This window comes from Corvus kubaryi, unplaced genomic scaffold (genome assembly GCF_017639235.1).
Source record: "Corvus kubaryi isolate FWS band 111438036 unplaced genomic scaffold, C.kubaryi_AGA036_p1.0 74, whole genome shotgun sequence".
NCBI lineage: Eukaryota > Metazoa > Chordata > Aves > Passeriformes > Corvidae > Corvus > Corvus kubaryi.
Window position 1 is genome coordinate 18,576,527 of NW_024582061.1, and position 21,315 is coordinate 18,597,841.

General features: G+C 45.2%; 1 protein-coding gene and 1 long non-coding RNA gene across 2 annotated transcripts in view; one reads left to right on the forward strand and one right to left on the reverse strand.

Moving 5' to 3' along the window:
• LOC121675258 overlaps positions 1-19,515 on the reverse strand; it is a 21,812-nt gene extending 2,297 nt beyond the window's left edge. Inside the window, exons 1-3 of the long non-coding RNA XR_006020016.1 lie at positions 18,824-19,515; positions 3,411-3,445; positions 52-205 (exon numbers count right to left, since the gene is read on the reverse strand). This is a non-coding gene — a long non-coding RNA (uncharacterized LOC121675258). The remainder of the gene's footprint in view (positions 1-51; positions 206-3,410; positions 3,446-18,823) is intronic.
• GSG1 (germ cell associated 1) overlaps positions 1-21,315 on the forward strand; it is a 92,021-nt gene that overhangs the window by 16,717 nt on the left and 53,989 nt on the right. The window lies entirely within an intron of this gene.

Genomic DNA, 21,315 nt, shown 5'->3' on the forward strand with positions numbered 1-21,315 from the left:
GGGGGCGGGCGCACGCGCCTCCCGCCGCCGCAGGGGCCGCGCGGGGCTCACCGGGCCGGCGGGCGCCCCCTGCCGGGCGCGGCGGTGCCGCTCCTGGCCCTTCGGTCGCTCCTGCTTCCACTTCCCCCGGCTGCGCCTCGCCGCCGCGGCCGTCCAAGATGCTCTCTCTCACTAGGCCATCCTTCTCAATCTGGTACCTATCAAGCTAAATGAGGCATAATTAGGAATAATTATGACATGACATGGTCTGGAATGAGAAGCAGATGGGGCTTCCCCCAGGATGCACCAGGTTGGATTTCAGGGACGAGAGAATGGGGACAGAGAGGGGACATGGCAGTCTGTCGTGGTTTCCTACCTGTTGTCACCACCGCTGGCAGGGGCTGGAGACACTGTCCCAGCCAGCAGGGTGCTGCAGCAGGACCTGTGCTATGGGGACTGTGCTGCAAGACACCTGTCATGGCCATGCTGGCTGCTCTGTAGTGGCTTTTTCCATCCTCTGTTAGAAGAGTGAAGCAGCACCTGAGTTTGGCCATGTGTGCTGTCCCTCTGACTCTTCTTCCTATGCAGTATCAGTCCTAACTTTGCAGTAGCATATGGAGGTTTTCTCTAGGAAGAAGGTGGAAGAGAGAGAAGGGAGGAGTGTTGGCTCTTTGGTACAGGCAGAAACCTCGGGTGCTGAACTGTTGAAACCAGGAAGGTGTTTTCACACATCCTTTGTGTCCCCTCTGAAGGACATTCAGCTGCTCTGTGTTGTAGGGTGGACTGAGCAATGACACTGGAGAGGTTCTGGATACTGATAGGAATAGGGATATTTAAAGGAAACCTCAGCCTTGGCTCTTCAGGTCAGATGCTCCTTTGAAAGGGCATAAGGAGGGGGCCTCATGTTTCTGGCACATTTATTCTCCGTGATGCCTGTACAGGGGTAGAAGGGAATGTGGGTTTAGACTGGAGACGTGTGGCACAGTGGATCCACGTGGATGTGTTGTGGAAGGGTAAGAGTATGAATTGTCATGTAAGCATCCATTTCCCATTAAAAACCAATGTCATTCACAAGAAAATCCAGAACTGACTAAAGGAAGCTATAACCAGTCTCTTCTCCCATTACAATAATATGAGATGTTGGAGGGCTTTTCTCCTGTCATTTTGTTACACTCTTAACAAAAATCTGGGTATTTCCCCCTGAAGAGAGAGCCAAACCTTAGCACACAGGAGGTGGTGCTGTCAGGAGTGGACTTCAACACCGACTGAAGCACTGCCTTTAGGTGCCTCTTTGTCTGTCTCGCTGTCAGGAGCATGAGGGCAGACTAGCCCAGACCTCAGATCGGGTTGTTGGGAGTCAGGACACGCGGCAATAGAGGAGCATTGTGCTGCTGTCCCCTTCACCTGTCCTCTGCTCTCCAGCTCCCAGCCATGCCCCCGAGGCAGTACCTGACATACAGAACGATAAGTTTTCTTTAACCCCTTTCTGTGCAACCTTGGCTGCAGGGAAAGCATCCAGAGGGACAAGTTTCTTCCCTTCCTTCCAGGGTAAATCTTGCTTGTTGCTGAGAGGCATTTTTCACTTAGTCTTTCAAGCAGCCATTCTTTAAGCTGTTCCTTCTTCTAGTTACCTTAATTATAGATTTGCTTTTTCCAGCAAGAAGCCTTTTTTTTTTTTTTCCCCCCTACAGAATGAAGACAAAGCAAGAAATTTCCTAAGAATTTTATGGGAGATGGATAGGTGCACCCAGGAGTACTCAGGAGCTGCAGACTGGTTCTGCTTGGACATATGGTCATCCTATGTCTGTTTCTGTTCTGCTAGTATTGCTTGTGGCATCTCCAGTACCTGGAGATTTCCTGGAGACCTCCATGGTTGAATTCAACCTGCTGACCACTACTCTTGCCTCCTTAGGGTAAATTAGTTAGCATTGGCTCTTTTTGCTTGTTGCAAGGTGTCTGCCATGTCTCATATGTAAACAAACAGCCCAGTTCAACAGTGGACTTGCATAATAATTCCTCCTAAGGAGCTGCCTTTGTGCTGTGATAGTGATGGCTGTAGGCTTTTAGTTTTCTGGGGCTTGGAAGCTCTGGCTTTACCAAAGTTGATGGGGCTTCTTGACATCTTTCCTGGTGAGTGGGAATGAAAAGCAGTATTTCTGATTTTTCCTCTGCAGGGAATTTTCAAAAATGAAACTGAAGAATTACTTCTGGAAAATCAGTCTTGTCATCTCAGAGTTCTTTAAAAGTGCCATACTGTTAACACCTTTTCATGCCAGAACAGTTGAAATATCTATTATTCTCATTTCATTTTCAAAACCACTAAAGGGAGGATTTTTCTTAGAATCTCTTGAAACCTCTTTTCTAGAATAGCTGCTTCTGTTTCTTTTATAGCGAAATATTTTAACACACTGATAGAAAGGGAAGGTGGATTCATCTCGTTCAACTTTACTCATGGAAAAGTTAAGCATTTAAGCACAGTTTGTCATTTGGGGTCCTTTTGCAGTCAGGGAGAGAAACATAAATCAACAGCATGATTCAGTGAGGTCATGCTGTAATGAGATATACCTCCATCTCACAGAGCACAGAGCAAGTAGTACTGCCCCCTTCTTGTCTGTTTTGTGATCAGACCCACTGAATTGCCCTCTGGATGTTTCTGTTTCTCCCTTTTTTGCTACAGAGGGAACCCAAATGAGTAGTTTTGCCCAGATGCCTAATTATTAGGGACCTAATATTAATGTGATGAATGTTACCTCACAGGTCTAGTTCGCTTTTGAGAAAGGAAATGAAATATTTATGTCATTTGGACATTTCCAAAAAAGTCCTCACTGGTAAATGCAGTCATCAGTATGCTCCATACCCCTTGAGTCTCCATGCCCCTTGAGTGTGCATAACTGAAGCTTGGCTACTCCAGGAGATATTGCTTGGCTTCTCAATGAGACATTGCTCATGAGCATAATGCTGTTGTTTGCTTATACACTGTGACACATGCTGTGTTCACACGCACTGATTGTGCTCCCCTTGGGCATCCTAGGTAACACTTTTTCTGTGATGGCATCTTTCATCATGTCCAGTTTTAAGAACTACCTTTATCAGCAAGACAAACTGGGAAACATTTCATGCTAGAATCATTCTAAGAATAGAAATCTGCTGGCTATCTATGCAAGATGCCTCCTGAGTTTATTGCCTTGTGGGCTCTTCGATCCTTTCTTGGAAGTATAGGTAGACACTTGCTTTGAAGCAGATCAAACTGGAAGACTCCTCTGTGCTGCTGATTCATGCAGCCCCACAGGTTATAGACTTGTAGCAGTGTATGTACCTTAACTTTACCCAGTGCTGGGTTCTGACAAGATTCCTAGATGAGTGTACTACAGTTTGTAGTAACTGAGACAGAGTGGAGTCAATTCACATGAATGGTGGCTGAATAATCTCACCTTCTCTGGACTGCTGGACATCTTAGGCTCAGCACCTGTAATTTAGATACAAATCAGATTCAGAAAAATATGTGTGCCTAAGGTAATATGATAATGCAAACTGCTCCCCTTTCTCTGTGTCTTCTCCACATTTGGCACTTACCAGCTGATACAGGGGCATGGCTCTGGTTGGAAAAGTTGGGAGAAAGCACAGCATTAAGCATTCACTAATCAGATAATGTAGAGGCTCCTGGTTAGTGGCCATTCCCATGGTGGTTTTGTTCTCTCTTCACCATCCTCAGTCATAGCGGCTGGTAGGATGTGCACCAGTAAGGTTTTTTGCTGTTCAGCATGTGGCTGAGTTTCACCCTGACACCTCAGTTGTCAGCATTTTAAAGATTAGATGCCACCTCTCTAAGGTGAGTGTCAGAATCACTGAGAGGTAAAAGACATAATCCCTTAGGAGCATCTCATTGATCCTTGTATGGTTCCCAAGCAGCATGTAGTACTGCATAACTCTCTGTTTCTCCAGATTAGTTGATTTAGTTACACATCCCTTGGGCTTTTCAGGGGGTGAATTTGTATCCTTGGAAGATGCAAGAGTCAAATAAAAGCTACTCCAAACCAGCCCAAACAACATTACCTGCTTCAGCAAAGTGCAGGTGTCCCCTGGGTTTGGAAAAGAGCTATTTCTGTTGGTCCTGCTGAAAGCAGCCCAGTTCCACTGTCTCCGGTGGAACTGTATGCTATGCATTGAGATTATTGCTGCTGGCATTCAGCAAGGGGTCTAAATGCTGCCGTGCTGGAGAAAGATCTTGAGGTTTTTTTCCAACCTAAATGGTTCCATGATTCTATGACCTATGTCTTTACCCAGATTCAGAGCATCTGTGATCACAATCACCCCCCAGCCCCCTGGTGAATGGGTGTGTCTACATACAGCACCCTTGGGAATTGTTGACAGATGCTGCGCATATTGCGTAACCGATGCTCTCCCAAGGAAGCATTCTCTTTTCTCTTTATTTGCTTTATTCTCCCCCTACTCCACCCTCCACCCCTTAATGTTTTCTAAAGCGTCTTGTTTTCTGATATTCGGTCTGTGATGATGAGGTGGCTTGTCCTGACTGTGAAGGCATGGAGGCAGCAGCCGTACTACCAGGGCAGTGTTCATGGGCATTTTCTCCAAGGAAAACCATTGAGAACAGTTTTTTCATCTGTTTGTTTGTTTGTTTGTTTGCTTGCTTAGTTGCACAGGAGGAAATGCAATGAATGGGGAGACTTGCCTGGTATTCAGCATACACAGTCATTTTGGTATGAATTAAGGAGTCAATTTCAGCTGGTCATTTATCACATATATACAAAGCCCTCTGGTGGTCACTGAACATTTTGTTTAAATTTTCTGATTTTTATCCAAATGCATATGGCCATTTGTAAGACTCATTTTGTGTGTGTGTGTTTTTAAGGGGGAGTTTTGCAAATGTTGGTGTAACATTTTAAGAATAGTTTTCCCACGCATTTTCATCAGTTCTTTCTATTAAGGATGGTATTGTTCAGTTGCCCAGTAATGTTTACTTGGAAAATTGGCTTGGCCTGAGAAGTGCCATATTTACTCTGCAGGCAATGGAAACTGATGGAAGCTTTTGCTGTGCATTTAAAGAAAATCCAGGGAGTGTTTTTGAGTTAGAATTAATTTCAAGTTATCAAGTACCGAAACATTTACTTTGCCAAAGGGCTTCCTTTTAAACCTCCATCTCGGAAGCAAATTTTAACAGCTCTCCAAGGGTGGCTGAGTCTCTGGAGTAGAACAGGGGAAGTGGTGAAAGGGGAGAGGAAGGATACATGAAGAGCCATGCAGTTCTGCTGCATTTTCTAGATGCTACCTTTCCTTCAGCCTTTTCTTCTTAAGCACTTTAGCTGTAGCAGCACCACTGCCTGTCTGGTTTCTTCAGACTCTTAAGAACAAAAAAATTGGCTGTGCTTGGTTAGACCAGAGGGACATCTCTTCTGGTGTCATGCTTCTGAAAGATGTCACAATCAGAAGTCAGTTCCCCTGGGTTAGACTCACATCTTGCTCTCCTGGTGTGCTGATCCTTGTAATATCAAGTTATGGAGGACCTCTCTTTTTGCATCTGAAAACCAAACCTTTTTCATGCTGTTGTCAGACTTTGACACAACCACAGTCTAAAAGACACAATGGATATCATCTCTGCAGATCCATCTGGAGAACAGGAGCTGCTCTACTTTAAGAAATCATTGACTACAGACAATTATGATGTAAACACTCCTCTCAAGATGTCTGTCATGCAGGATCTCTCATCTCTGGGTTCCCAGCACATCCCAGAAACCTGGAAGAAACTATCTTCTTCTGAATGAGTGGGGCTGTGATTCATGGGCTGGACTGGACAGTGAAAGACAACAAGCAGTGGAAATCCAGAAGGAAACAACGAGTTCCTTTTTTCCCAGCTGGGGAAGGAGGCAGCTGTCTCTTGTGAGGGAGAGGCAAGAGTCAGCTTGGAAGGAAAGAAAGTCTGACTTACAAGGGGGAAAAGAGCAAATACTGCTTGAGAGGGCATATGTGATCTTTTTGGTATTGAACACGCAGTAAGCTTTAGTGTGTGTGTGTGTTCATGCGCATACATACCCAGGGGATCTTAAAAACCTCTTCCCAGGAGGTTCAAATAAACTTAGACCTTCTTATCTTTGGTGGCAAGGTGACCATGCAGTCCCTTTGGGGTGCTGGCAGTGAGCTCCTTGCAGGATGGAATATGAATGATGCCATGTGTCCAAGGCCAGCCAAGGAGCAGCTAGAGAGGAGAACTTGCTGCGGACTTGGGGTCAACCTGATGTTCCTGTCATCGTGTTGAGAACTGCAGCAGATTTGGATTGCTTGCTTTCTGGACGGGCACCACCCCAATCTGATTACTGAAATGCTGTCAATTTGCACATAAGTGGGTAAAAGAAATATTGTGGTCATTTATGAAATTTCACTCTGGCAGATAGTTTGTATAAATTTCCTTATAACATGGGCTGAGTCTTCATTTTGTTGCTAAGTGAAAGCTATAGGGGTTAGGAGGACACCTGGGAGCCAGGCTGTTCTCAGATCACTGTCTTGATTGTTATCTAAGTGATTTCTCAGTCACAATTTCTCTCCTGCATTGAACAGCAATAATAGTCATTATCTGCCCTGCCAGGCTGCTGAGACAATTGAATAGTTAATCAATTTGATGATAGCATGATATTGCAAGGCAAGCAGATCTGGGCCTGATCTAGCTTTGGTTGAGAGGTATGGGTGATACAGTAGATGACATTAGGATCCTGTCTGTGACATAGTGCAAAGTTGATGGACTTGATGGCCCTTCTGTGATCCAATAATTTGTATCAGGAGAGTTCCCTTCCTATCACAGGCTCATTAGCATTTTCACAATGATATGGCTTGGTTTGAACTGATGGCCTTGCATTGTTTTAGTCTCCTAAACCAGCCCCTGATATATGCTAAAAAAAGGTTTTTTCTTTTCCAGTCTCAGAGAGAATAAAAATCAAATCCCTGCAGAACAAAGGACTTTGAAGCACTACAGAGCCGTAGGTAGCCAAGTCAAGCCATTGGATGGCAGGAGAACTCTGACAGCCTAGATTAAATTGCCAGCTTGCTGAAAACCCTCCTGAAGAGAAGAGATGTCACCTTTCACTCAGAGATGGAAACTTGTTCTCCTCAGCGTGAGCATGCACATGTGAGAGAGGCAGGCAAGGAGGGGGAGGAACAAGGCTAGTGAAGCACTACAGACTCCTATCGGAGCTGAGTGCACTGAGTTAAGCAATTTGCAGCAACTGAGATGATCTGTGCTAATTTATGAGATGCAGAAGAGGCTTGTGCAAGTCCTCTAGCACTGTTGTCTGGAATTAGGGGCTAGTGTGCCACTGAGTTTTTCAACTGGAGTCTGCAGAAGTACTGTAAATTGCATCCCAAAGGCAAATTGCCTTATATTTGGAGATAGTAGCCTCATCCCCAGAATGTATGTTCCTTTCCCATGAATCAAAACTTCAGGATCCAACTCATGAAAAAAGCTCCTTTCCGTCCCTCTCTTCCCCTATAGCCAGGCACGATCTCATTTTCCCACACTGATGAGAAAAGCTGGGTACCTATCTTCAAAGTGATCTCTGTCACCCTTAGCTCTGCTCTCCCAGCTGCTGCAGGACCAAGGGCTGCTGGAACAACTGTAGTGCTGCCAGCACGGCTCCCACCAGGCAGGCAGAGCCTCTCTGTGTTCAATAAACTGTGCTATGGCCTTAAGCCATTATGCTGCGACTGCTGCTCTTAGTGTGTGACACTGAGGTCACCACTTAACTGCATTCACATATGTGTCTCTGTAGGTCATTGCAAATCAGCCCAGGAGGAACTTTTCGACTGACATATCTGGAACTGGGGGAAAGTGCTGCTTTCACCTGGGGTACAGCGAGGAATTGCTCTTTGTAATCTGCTTCCCTCCTTCTGCTGCATGAAACTGGGGCAGGGGTGGGGGGAGGGCCCTCTTCCAGCTGAGCAACAACAGAGGATTTGGCCTGTGTATGTTTTAGGGCAGTCACACTTATGATGGTTTTCTGACAAAGCTTTTAATTCCTTTTATTGATGTAATAATTGATCTCCTAACAGTGAAGCCTGAGATGCTGCCAGGCATTTCCAATGGGCTCGGATTAAATAGCATGCAATTCCTGCATTCAGCTGTGATAACACTTCTCTTGAATTATCCTCTAGATGAGATCAGGGTGAGGTAAGCTACCTCTGGCTTGTGTGTAGCAATTCAGGGGAAATGGGAGCATCCCAAAAGACATTGTTCAAGGATAACCTTCCTGGAGGGATATTTCTGCTTAATCCCTGCCACTTGGAATCTGGTTTTTATACCCTGCAATACACACAAAGCTCCTAAAAATTCCCATCCATTACAAGATGCATGAATCCTGTTCTATATTTTGCTAAATTCTTAGCCTGAATGACATCTTCCAACAAGAAATTCCACAAATTATTTAGATGCCATGTGGAAAACATTTCGCTGTACCTACCCCTATCATAATTGAATCCCCTTCCATTTCCTGCACAAGGCAATAATTTTGCCTTCAACTTCCTTTAATATTTATCTATTGCAGCCCTCACTTATTTATTACCTCTCAAAACTAAGCAAAGACAATCATTATTATTTTTCTTTATGCCTCAGTCTCTTTACTCCTCTAGGTTTTTGCTCCTCTGTTCCTAGTTCAGTTTCTGTTATGTCTTTCTTGATATCCTGGTCCCACTGAAATTTGAGGCAAAATGAGTGGATGGCTTTATTAGTGCCTGGGTTTCACATTAAAACTTGAAGGTAGAGTGCTGTTTCAAGTGGAGGTGCATCACAGTTTTCTCTTCTGAGGGTACTTGCCCTCTTTGCAAGTTACTGATGATACCACATGTTTGGGTTATTTCATACTCTTAGAGGAAGAAATACCTAAGAGCTCTGATAACTTTAATTGCTTGTCAAGGCATTTGCAAAAATTTAATAGTAGCTGCTGTTTGGCATCCAGAAAGTACACTCAGGTTCCCTAGGATGAATTACACTGGAAGAAGTGAATTTGTCATCCTTACCAAAATTATCAGCTTGCATTACTTTCCATAAAGATAATGATTTCAATGCAGTTAAATGATTTCTATTTTTCAGACCTGAAGTCCCTCATGCTCTCCAGTTAAATCCATCACATGCTTGGCATTGGACTCAGAGATGTTACAAGGATGAAAACTTGCATTTACTGTGGTTAGCTCTTTTGTAAAGGATAGCAGACATTGCTGTGGGTGCCTAGGTTTCTATTTAATTGAGGGAAACAATGCTTGAAAAGGTACGGTTGGCTTCATCTCTGTGATGTCTGAGACACAGAAGAATGAATCACCAGGGTGGAAGAATTGCTTGCTATTTTTTTTTTTCCTGATAAGTCCCAGCATTGTGTCAGGCTGGAACTTGAAAATTTATAGCTTCAAATCAGCTGTGGATGTGTTAGATGCCACGTGGATTCCCCATTTACTTGCAGGTCAGGCTGCACGCCTGGCATGCCATGAGTGGGCTGCTGTGGATACAGGAGCACAGCTATTTATGAATTCTGAGCTGGTTTTCTGACCTCTCCCTTGGTTCATCTACAAAACTTCCTTCCTCTTTCCTGGCAGTCATGAGGCCTTGGGCAATTGGTCCTTAACAGATCTGGAGTAAATACACAGTAAAAATGCTGATGAGGAAAAAAACCAAGGAAATAAATTCTCTTAGAAATAGTAAAACCAGAGTCTGAGGACAAAGTTTGATGTGTCCATGAATGGATATGGGTGGGTAGGAGGCTGCTGAGTTCATGATCTGTCAGAGTGACCAGAATTGCTTCTTTGTCTCTTCTTATTCCCGTCCTGGTTGGTATCCATCTGTTGTCTCTTGTCCTAGCATATTAATTTTGGCATGTAATTGAATCCCATCATCAAAAGGAAATAAAAAGGCTTTTAAAATAAATGAGTGTTGGAATTTAACCCCATCCACAAAACACTCCAATCCTCTTGCCATTCCTCAGGTCTGGTCCCCAGTCTTATTCCTGGCTTTGCTGCTCTGAGATACCTCTCGGTATTTCTCACTTCACTTGTCCTAGATCCTAACCCTCTGCTCCTATCTTCTTGGCCAACATGTCTCATGTCGCTGGCTGTGCACTGCCTGGACTACTCCTGAGCAGAGCTGGGATCTCAGGAGCATGTGATGTGGTTTTTGCTCATGGAGGTCTCCTTGAGCTGTCAATGTTCTCCTGTTGAAAGGCAGTGGGCAGACACCAGTTTTCTCTTGCAGAGTGAGTGGCTGAGCATCTACTATTTTCCTGCCCTTTTCTCCCTTGGTAGGCTTCTCTCCATTCAGCCCCATGACCTCCCACAACCACTGAAATAGTCTCCCTCCTGGGAGCCTCCCAAGTCCCTTCCCTCTGAGAAAAGTGCTCCTCTTGAAGACACTTTTCTTGATCACTTGCAGATTGCCTGGGGAGGAGATAGGCATTGGTCACCTTCATCCATATAGGTGAATTAACCCATCCTGTCAGCAGCTTCCTCACCAGTGTGACTCACAGTGTGGAAGAAGACGACTGCACAGAAGGAGTGGGCAGTTGCCCCTTTGCCAAGCTGTCTTGAGGTCTTTGCTGACTGCTTTCCCTCAAGGCACCATGCTCTCACAGAGGAGACAACTGGGTGACTTGCTTGTACTGTGAGGGCTTGAAGAGTCTCATTATGCACAGGGGCTCCCAGGTATTGCAGCGAGGCTGAGAAAATGGAGATGCTGCCTCTGGAAGACTTGTTGGTAGATTGAGAGGCTCCAGGCAGTGCTTGATGCTTGAGTCAATTGGACTACATGTACCCTGTGGGTCCTAGAAGGCTCTGAGACCCTTGAGAACCCTTACTTTTCATTACTTGCAGTTGGGAGTCCTCAGAGTAGGCTCTTCAGTCCAGTGAAGGTCGTGGTGTTGAGGCTTGGCCTCAAAAATGCTTCTGGGGGTTGTGTTGTGGCAGGGTAGACCCATTCTCAGACACCAGTTCCCTGAAAAGCTTATGTTCGTACTTAGCTCTGTCATTGCACTGCAGGATACTCTAGACTGTGATTTATGAAAACCCTTAAAGCTGTGTTTGAGCACTGGTTGGGGGTTGAGAGGTGAATTATACAATTAGAGTTATTGTGAGGGGAAAATAATAATACAAGGTATATTTAAATGTGGGGAAATGAAGTGGGCGTGGAGTTGGGCAGGAAAATTAACGCAAAGTGCAGAGAGTATTTCTGAGGCACTCAGATACTTGCAAGTGCTTGTGTAAAAAAAAAAAATCTGGAGTAAGCATTTGGTTGTGGATTCCTTTGTGGCTTTCATTGCTGTTTGTCACAGGGGATCATCTCTGCATTGGAAGAAGGCACCAAAATAATCGTTCAGTGTAGAAGGTGGAGAATGTCTCCACTTATAAAAGGTCTAAAATGGTTTGATGTGCTGCAGATGCAGGATGAGTGACAGCTAAGGCTATGGTTTTGAGCAGCACATGCTGAAGTGCTCATACTGCAGCTGCATCCAGGATGGAGAAGGGCTGGCATTGGCAGGAGTAAATGGCTTATGCGTAGTGCTAAAAACTGGTGCTACAAAACTGGTTAAATCTACTGCAGAGAGGGTTAGGATTAAAAGTGGGCTAGTCAATGGCTGCACTGCTGCCAGGGTTTGGCAGGGCAAGGATGAACATCTTGCACATAGCTAACCACAGCTGGTTAGCATCTCTGGGCCCAGGTTTGTTTCCAAGCAGTTGAGCCATCCCTGAAATCAGCTGGATCCTGTGGAATATCTTGTCCTAATATCCTCTTTCCAAAATAGCTGGTGATATCAGGCTACTGTCTTGCTCTTTAGAATCCACAGATAAGCCAGGACTGTCAGGTCCTGAGCCCTGTGCATGTGGCTGTTGGAAATAAAATGAGGTAAGGGCTTGAAGGAGTACTTAAAGCACTGATAGTAACAGGTATGAATGTGTGCCAGCTTAAAGTAAGCATTAGCTAGAACAATGCATCTTGGGAAAGAAATGTAGAGCTGAAAAGTCAAGATAACCCTAAAATAAGAGAGTCTGTGGTCCTGTATGGTCACCATCAACCTCAGTAGTTAATCATAATTTTGAATTAGCCTGTCATTTGCAGAAACAATTCTAACTTAAGAAACTGAGATGGTATGGGGGAGATGAATTAAATTAAGCTTAAGGATGCACAAATAGTTTTAAAATTGCTGGGTATGAATTTCCTATCATGTACAAAGTATTTTATCTCATTTGCCTCTTCCTCCTTCTACCCGTCGACAGCTACTGATCTGACAACTACAGTGTTTTTTGAAAAAAAGATAAAGGAGGAGCAAGTGCTGTGGACAAGACACATGGACGTGTGCTTTGCTGACAAATCTGAAGCATGTGTGTGGCCTGACACGCATGCAGGTGGGCTGGCTGCAGGCAGGGGTAGAGCAGGACATTTCCTTGGGAGTCAGGCTGTCCAGGGTAGAAGAACAGCAGGATCTGTCACTGCGAGGAGAGACTGGTACCATCCACTTAAAGCAGTAGGCACTGTGAGTCTCAGCCTCCTTGCATGGCAGACAGAGCAGGTCAGCCTGGCTGGTGTGTCTGCCAGGAGCAGGTTTGGTTGTATTTGGTCCTTCTGTTTCCCTGCCTGAGGTTTGTCCCAGTATCAGCCGTGGCCACTCTGCCCCAACAGAGTGGCAGATCCTGCGTGGCCAGCATACCATGTTTGATGCGGTCACTGCTGCCATGTGGGTCTGACCTCCTGCCACGGAAGAAACCTTTCATTCTGGTTGTCAACACTGAATTTTGCCGGTGCTGCTAGGCATTTTTAAATTAGCTCTGAACCTCTCTTCACGGGCACACACATGCATGCTTGTACTTACGCAACACCCATTAACAGGAAAGAACACTCAGTATGAACACATACACACGCAGAGCCATATGGACACATGCTTATTAATTGAAACCAGGCCCATGTACTGAATCTCTTCGTTAGCATCCAAATCCCGGCCAATCTGCCAGTAGATTAGGAGATGCAAGACTGGATCACTTCCATTGTCTGTCACTTAAAAGCTGAAAATTATTTCACTGGCCCCTTGCCTTTGCTTCCATATTCTTTGAGAAATAGCATTGACCTTTTGTTTGAATGCACATGTGGATAAATCTATATTTTATGGAGTATACTACATATACTACATGTACTACATGCTTACTACCATGCAAGTAGTAAATAACAAGTAGTTACCTTAAGATAACTTAAGATGGTTATCTTAAGGCATACAAACAATTTGTCAGATCCAGTTTAAGTGGCCAGAAACACAGTGAACTCCAGAGCAGGGAATTTCTTCTTAAAAGTCTACTTTACACACTGGAAAACAGTCTTTTGATGATAAAAAGATTTGATTACCCAGGAAATGTCACAATAAAGTTCGGTGTGAAACTGAATTACTGCTTTGGCATCCCAAACAATTCACTGATCTTTAAATACAAGAGCACATGGTGCTTCAACACAGAACCTCACTCATCAGGCAGAGTGGAAGCAGCTTTAGGAGAGGTCAGAGATCAGTGGCAGTAAGTACTGCAAAGGGCAAAGCCTTTTCTTAGTGAAGAGAATGAGGTGGAGGTCCCCAGGCTGGACACAGAGGTACCTCCACATAAAGTCTGTTTAATGCTGTCAGGACAATTTAGAGGAATGCCTGTATGTGCCATAACTTTCTGTGTGGTGTTGTGGAGGGCAGTCAGACTGCTGTGGCCATTTGCTGAGATTAAGTTTGTGTGTGCCACTTCACCCTCTCATCAAAATAGAAAAGCTTTTTATGCAGACACATGTAATGATATCTTAGGATCTCTCTCTGGTGTTTAAGGTCTGGTCCTGTAAACAGATCCCCGTGTCCTGCACCATGCTCTGTAGGCAGAAATTGCATCTGGGTCTCATGTCATGACCACATACATCTCCTGGTCATGACTTGGGTGTGTAAAATTCTGCCCTGAAAGCCAGGTCTCCAGCAGCCTCTGTGGTGAGCAGCGCCCGATCTTCAAACAGACGAGACTCTAGCTTCTCTTCTTGAGATTGTTCCAAAAGTTTTGGTCTGAATTTTGTTGCTAAAAGATCGTTTCTTTGAAGCAGGCAGGGAACTGTGGTGACCAAGAGTGGAGCAAGCAAGCCAACTCTGGCAAAATCTTTGCCTGGTGAAGGAGAAAGTGCAGGGCATGGGGACTTGGGAAGGATGGATTGGCAAGAAAAGCTTAATTGCAGGCATTTTAAGTCATCCAGTTGAATCCATGCTCTGCACCAATGTTGCAGACCATAATTTTCCTGAGGTCTTGGTATTTTGAAACTCACTGTATGTGTTTGATCTGTCTTCCCTCTAAAAGACCATCAGGAAGATTTGCCAGTGATTTATTGTGCCCGTACTGAGGGGAGGGAAAGCAGATCATTAAGCCTCGAATACACCCTGCCATCTGGATGGGCTCAATGCTCAAGAAGGCGTAAGGTTGGGATGCAAATGTGCAGCACTTGGTCCTTAGCCAAGGCAGAGCTTGTGCTCAATTGTTTAAAGCAGATCTGTGCAGACATGACTTACTGCAGGGAAGGGAAGGGGCTGAAGGCAGCCCTTGGGGTCTGCTTTGCAGAACTCACTGCAGCTGAAACCTATGGGAGCTGTGCTTTGAGTGCATAGAGATTTTTATACAAGGGCTATTAGTGTCTTGACAGAGGTACCTAAGATTAATTGATCCTTTTGACATTTGTCTTTGTGTTCTTGTGTTACCCAACCAGAGGATTTACATTGGTGAGAGGTTTCCTAGTGTTCCCCAGATTGGGAATCTGGACATGAGGTGACTGGTGGCTTAAGTAGAGGCATGCAATCTTCCTTCAACCTCCTTATGCAGGCAAGAAGACTAATACATCCAGCTGTATTGAGAACATTATGGTGGGTTGTAGAAATACACTCTTCTCTCTCTGCCTTTACCGTCAGCTCTGAATGTGATGCTGAGGACATCACGCACCCCCAATTTTTCAGCAGCGGCCATGAACTATTTTGTGTCTAGAGGCCACAGTGGTGGCCAGAATTAATGGTCAGCATTGCTGATTTTTAGCTGTGATCTGCCTATGAATCAATTCCCCTGTTTCTAAAATATCTGTGATAATAGTTTGGTTTTGTAGGGGTGACTGGAAGACAAAAGTCCTTTTGAGTTTGGGAATGGCTTGATGGTGATAATAATGAGGCAAATTGAAAAGCCCAGAAGGGAAGCAGAGTTCCGTATGCTGTGCAGTGCTCTGCTGGCGTGCAGATAAATACGGCCACAAGAGTGAATAACGAGGATAGCCTCATCCACAGAGCACTTCTGTGTGCTGAATGAGGCAGGGGGTCCAATAGAAAGGAGAAGAATATAGGATCAGTTAATTAAAACTGTACCTCTATTATTATTTCTGTTTCTAGAGGTTGCTCCCTTTCCACAACCCATTCGGTATCAAATCAAGGATGGGTAGGAACAAAATGTTTATTTTTAGAGACTCTTGTGGGGTGGAAACTTAGCATTTGATATCAAAAGCCATTTCCTGTCCATATTTGAAGTTGGTATCAAGCTATTCTGCAGCAGTTGCTAGTGGAAACTGTTGAAGTGTTGGTACACTTCCATTATCCATTGCTCTGCTCTGCAGTTCGGGAACTGGAAGGCATGCAGGTGGCTTCATTTTAATGTCTATTTAAAGTGTAAATGGCTGTCTGCAGTGCTCTTTGAAAAGGCAAGGGCTGTTGGAAGCTTTCAACACTGGTGGGAGCTCAGAGTGCACATGTGACAGAGAAAAGTGGCAAACGTGTTGCAAGATAATTGCTGATGGCTTTGAGCATTAAAGCAGGACTTTTGCCCTTTGAACACCAGTGGGAGCTCTGTAAGGTGGCAGCACCGGGAAGCAAGAGGAATGCAGTCCCCAGGGAAGCAATGTGGTGGGGGTGTGACAAGGCATGTATGAGTCAGCCCACCCCTGGAAGGGCTGGGGATCAGACTGGGAGAAGGGTGCTTTTGATTAAATAATGTCAAGTGGTGCCTATTTTGTGCCTATTAGTCTGGCTGTCTTGAAAGTCTACATAGTCTACATATGTCTTGGCATTTACATAGTAGCCTTGTTTTACTTGTTGGAAACCATCAGACATAAGGTTTTCATAGACCCAGAAAGCAGAGGCAGTATAATTTCTCTGTCTCATACTAGAAATCTCTCTTTCCAGACCTGCTGGACATGACTTTGCAGCCATGCTTTCGATTTTTGTAAAGTAGGTGATGTGGAACTGTGAAAGCTGAGGTAAATCCATGCATATGAAGAATGCTGTTATAAACAGGAATTCCAGACAGTGAAAGAGAGAAGAAACAAGGGCTCAGAGTCTTTGGCTTCCCATCCATTGCACCGTCTCACAGAGAGAGCTGTGAGATGATGAAAGAAGAGCTCCGTTTTACTTGAATCCCACTCAAATCAGAGATTCTGGGGAAAAGCGTAAATTTACAACATAGGGACATAGATTTATTCTCTTAGCTCCATCTGGCATGACACAAGCAGGGCTATGTAGTGTTTTCCACTTGAATTCCAAACAGATCTGACTCTACTATGGCACAAAAGCTTTGCTGATATTTGGATATGTGTGCAACACAGTTGAAACTGGCAGAAAGTTAAGAATGGGCTCATTTTCCTGATTGTGGATTCTCTGAGCAAGTAGTACTTTTATCTATAGCATGTGTGTTGGCCTAAGTGGCACTGTGATATGTATTATAGTCATGCTTCTCAGTTATACAACAGGGACCACTGGATTTACTGCACTGCAAATACAAACTTTGCCCTTATTGCATCAAGGTCATTGCAAATCTTCTGGTAGACACATGGCAAAAAAAAAAAAAAAAAAGAGACTTCTCTTTGTCTCCCTGTTGCAGGGTTTCAAGGTCTCTACTGGATGCCTGTGTCCAATTTTTCTGTCTTGGGTGTTTGAAACGAGACACTTAAACTGATGGACCTTGCCGAGCCTCTGCAGTTTGCACAGATTTCACTGGCAACTCATCAGAATTAAAAGCACACCCCTGAAAGCCGGTTGCCTTCATACAGGTTTAGCCATTGATGTGCTGCAATCAGTCTTTAGGAACCTAAGGCTTGCTCTTTGCGAAACTGAGAAAGACCCTGTTTTCTTAAGATTCACCGGAGGTGAAGGGGAGTTAGCTAGAAATGGTGCCCCCCTGAAGCAGGAACTGTGGAGGTCCTAAAGCTCTGAAGTCTTTTCATCTGCAGGCCATCCCATCACCTCCATTCTCTGCTTCCAGTCTGCTTCCCCCAGGTCGATGTTATTTCTTTGCCTCAGTTTCTCTGCCTGTACGCAGCAGAGGGGTTAGCATTAACTGTAGGAGAAAAGGGCAAACCCATTTACCTCTCTGAGGCCAAAAGAGCTTTCAGTGGCCAAAGGGAATTGAGCCATGGTCACCTGTTCCAGCTTGGTGATTCCAAAATTTTTGCTGATTCCCCCACAGAGTTTCTTCCTCCATTTCCATTTGCCCTGTAGGTTTCTTACTGGCAAGAAACACTCCCATGATGTCACCTCTTATGTGGGTCAAGATGCTGCATTTTTCTTTTTCATGACATGCCACAGGCTAGCAGGGAGCCCATCCGAGGGCTGCCGAGTGGGGCTGGGGCATGCTTCCGTTTCTGAATTATGCTGTGATAAATCAGCACTGTCCCTGCCCGGGGATGCCCATGCCACATAGAAACATAAATTCAGCAGAGGCATTTGCTGGGCTTGCACTGACCTCTAGTGACAACACAGGGGACCAGGGCCTTCAGCCACCAGTGGGCTGAGAGGGCATGTCTGGGTCGATCCATCGGTGCTGGGTGGTTTACGATAGTACACCACAGCTTTTGGTAGAACTGTGAACGTGAGCCTGTGGTACTGCCTTGGGGAAGCAAGCTCCCTGACTGATGAAGGTCTGACTGCTTGGTAGAAGACTGCAGTGGGTCTCAGGTGTCCCAAACTCCATACAATTCCCCGCTAAACTGCTTGTCCTCCCCAGCCCACCAATGTGGTGATGGTCTTCATCTTCCACAGTGTTTGTTCTTCCTGTCCATCTCATTCTCTCTCGTGTCCCTAAATTTGATATCCCACTCCTTTTACTGCCCCATTCCTTCATGGCATCTGATCACTGACAGTCTACCCAGGGGTGATCCTGAGTACTTCATCTCTGCCTTTGACCTCTGCATCCCCTCCTCACCCCTGGCTCTCTTGCAGAGCCTGCAAGTCCTTTCCAGAGCTAGGATGCAAAGGGCCAGGGTTCTGGTTTCTTTGCCACAAAGCTGCTTGCTGTACCACGTAGTGGATCATCCTCTGTGTGATGCACATGGAGCATCTCCTGCTTCTAATGCCATTTAGAAACAGAATCCCCTAAAAAATATGCACAAGCTGTGTTGAGGTTGTCTTTTACTTCTCCAAGTCTGTAAATGAAAATGGTGAGAACTTTGGAACCAGTCCTGTGAGCTGCTAAATGTACCTCCAAAACGCTAGCCAGACTCAGCTTTCAGGGACACCATTAGGACTCGTGGGCTATCAGCAGTTCCCAGGGAGCCCTGCATTCCCCAGGAGCATGGGGGAAACGTTCCATGGCTGCAGTGTGAGAAGCATGTGGAAGCACACTCTTTCACAGCCCCCCCTCTGCCACATGCTGACCCCACCCCTCACAGGCCATGCCCACAGCAGCACCCTTTGCTTTCTTGGCTAAACAGCCCTGGCGTGTGCATTTATGGTTTCTGGGTTCTGATAACAAGACAGTGCCTCATTCAGCTGATACTTCTGTCTCTCACAACTGTACATTCCCCCATCCTCCCAAAGCCCTAGGAAGTGCTCTTACTCACCAAATTACAGCTCAGCTACTCCAGCTCCATGTTTTCATCAGAGCAAGGCCCAAAAAGTCCTGCAATGAGCGCATCAATGAAGTGAACCTTTTATTCTGGTAGTTTCTTCCAGAGAAAGAAATAATCTATGATGCTCCACAAAACTCTGCATAAAAAGTCCCATCCATCTGTGAACTCCAAAAGCTAGTCTTCTGTCCACCTATACACTTATCTGGAAGGTTGACAGAGGCAGGAGCATCCCCAAAACCCTCTTCTTAGCACCTCTGACTGTGTTATGCTCTTCAGGTCATCTGTATGAGAGTTACCACATTCACAGGACAGAGCTCCACAGCACTGCCTCTTCCCTTAGATAGATCCAGTTCTGTCATGCAAACTCTGATACTGAAATTAGCCTGAGAGATCAGTTGAAGCATCTTGGCTTCTCATAAATCTCTGCTGAGGAGCATGCTTTCTCTATTTGCCTTGAGGCATCTGCTATGGATTGACCCCTCTGGTCTCTGGCTAACCTGGTTCACATGAGAAGCCTGAGAGGGGGTGGAACATAGGAAGGCTGCCAGCTACAGCCTTCCATGCTAGGCTGAGCAGAAAGGCAATCAGGTTTCCTAAGCACTGTAACAGATGACAAGGTGTATATTTATACCAGATACCCACATACTTTGAGTGAATTGTGCAACATGAGATTTGTCATCACGCATCAGATCACAGTGTATCTAATTCAATACTATGGTGCTGACAATCTTGGGAGAGCTGAGCTGCCTGCAGTGATGCACCTCACCAACTGTGCTATGCGGGAACAGAGGGTCTGCGATTAATATTCCTCCCCGGTTCCTCCAACAATCAACTGGTACCCTGATTGCTCTTATTATCTGAGCAGGCAGAGCTGCAAATATAAATAATCACAAGTTTAGGCAGCCTTCTAATTACTACTAGTACAACCACAGCATACATTTCTAGGCTGCCCCCTGGACTGGAAATGTTTTGAGTGGGATAATACGTCATGCTGATTTCACCTTAACTTTCCTCTGTTAAAAGATTCCTGGGCTAGTTGCACCCAGGATGTCAGTAGTGAAGAGTTATTCTAATGCTGGGAGCAACCTGTAGTCTTTTACACTACTCCTGGGATCATCTTTGATACCTCCCATGTGCTCCTCATTCCTTGCACACTTGGTTTTTGTTTAGTTTTTGTCTGGTTTTGGGGTTTTTTTGTATTTTGCTACTGGTGATGGTGGTTTGGTATTTCTGTTGTCTTTGCTGCAAGGGAGTCAAGCCATTCTTCTGCTTTGGATGTGCTGGCAGTCAGCCACATTCTGTAAATGCAGCAGGTGCTGCTGCCTTTGTGCTCACAGTGCTGTCATCACCCTGTGATCAGGCCAGGAGTCACTTACTTTGCTTGGCTGGTTTGGGCTTCTGCCATTCACAGAGCAGGGCTCTCTCTTAAGGTGTCTTCAGCAGCTTTTGCAACACACCCATGAATATGTACAGATAATTTCAAACCCCTTGATGTGACCAGTTATTGGACTACTTCTTCCCAGCCTATACATAACATGACTTTCTGGTCAGAGCAAGAATGTCTCTTGTCCAGGAAGCTCTTGCCCCCTTGGCTCTCCCTCATTTTTAGCACTTTCTGCAGCTGATTTACTGTAGTCAAATGCCCTGAATTAGTCAGCTGTTTGTCTGTGTAAAACACCTTTCTCCTTGCAGTGACCTCCAGAAAAGAACCAGGGAGGGGGAATCCTTTTGCTCTGCAGTTGGACCTCAGGCATAGGAATTTCTCCTCTGTTTCTCCTCCTTCAAAAGCTTCTCTTCCAAGTCCAAGGACTCTGCTGAGAAATGCTGGAGTCAGCTGTGGTTGTGGCTCTTGTGAAGCTTGGTCTCTGAAATCCCTGTAATGGCTCTTGCAGGAGTGACATGACTTTGTGTCTCACAGTCCATGTGGCACTGGGTCAGTGTCACTTCAGGCTGTGTTGAAGACGGTTTTTGAGCAAATATCTGTCATATGACACAACCAATAGAGCTATTTGCTCCTGTCCTTTCCTGCTTCCTTATGTTTTGTAATTGATCCATGTTTGTTGGCATCTGCTTTTCTGTTTGATGTGTTCTCTCTTGGTGGTGGCAAATGTAATTTTGTGCCTGTGAGCCCCTAATGTAGCAGAATTCAGAAGATGGTGGCGGGAGCTGCTGGGTGTAGAGCAAAGGCTGTCTCATCTGGAATGAATTCTACTTCAGGGACCAGATAACTAGGTTTGTCAGATGCCAGGGGACTCAGTGACTTTTTCCACCTGTAGATTAGGGTACTGATCCTTTAGTAGCCCAAGTGAATTTTCAGGCAAACCAAGCTACCCAGAGTGTCCAGTAGCCTTCATACCCTTTCTAAGCTATCAATGACAAGTTTGTGGTGACACAAATGCTGTTGGAGACCACTGTTCAAAAATTGAGACCATTGCCTATGACCTGTCCTTGTCATCCCAGCAAAGCTGGCCTTGCCTTGTCAT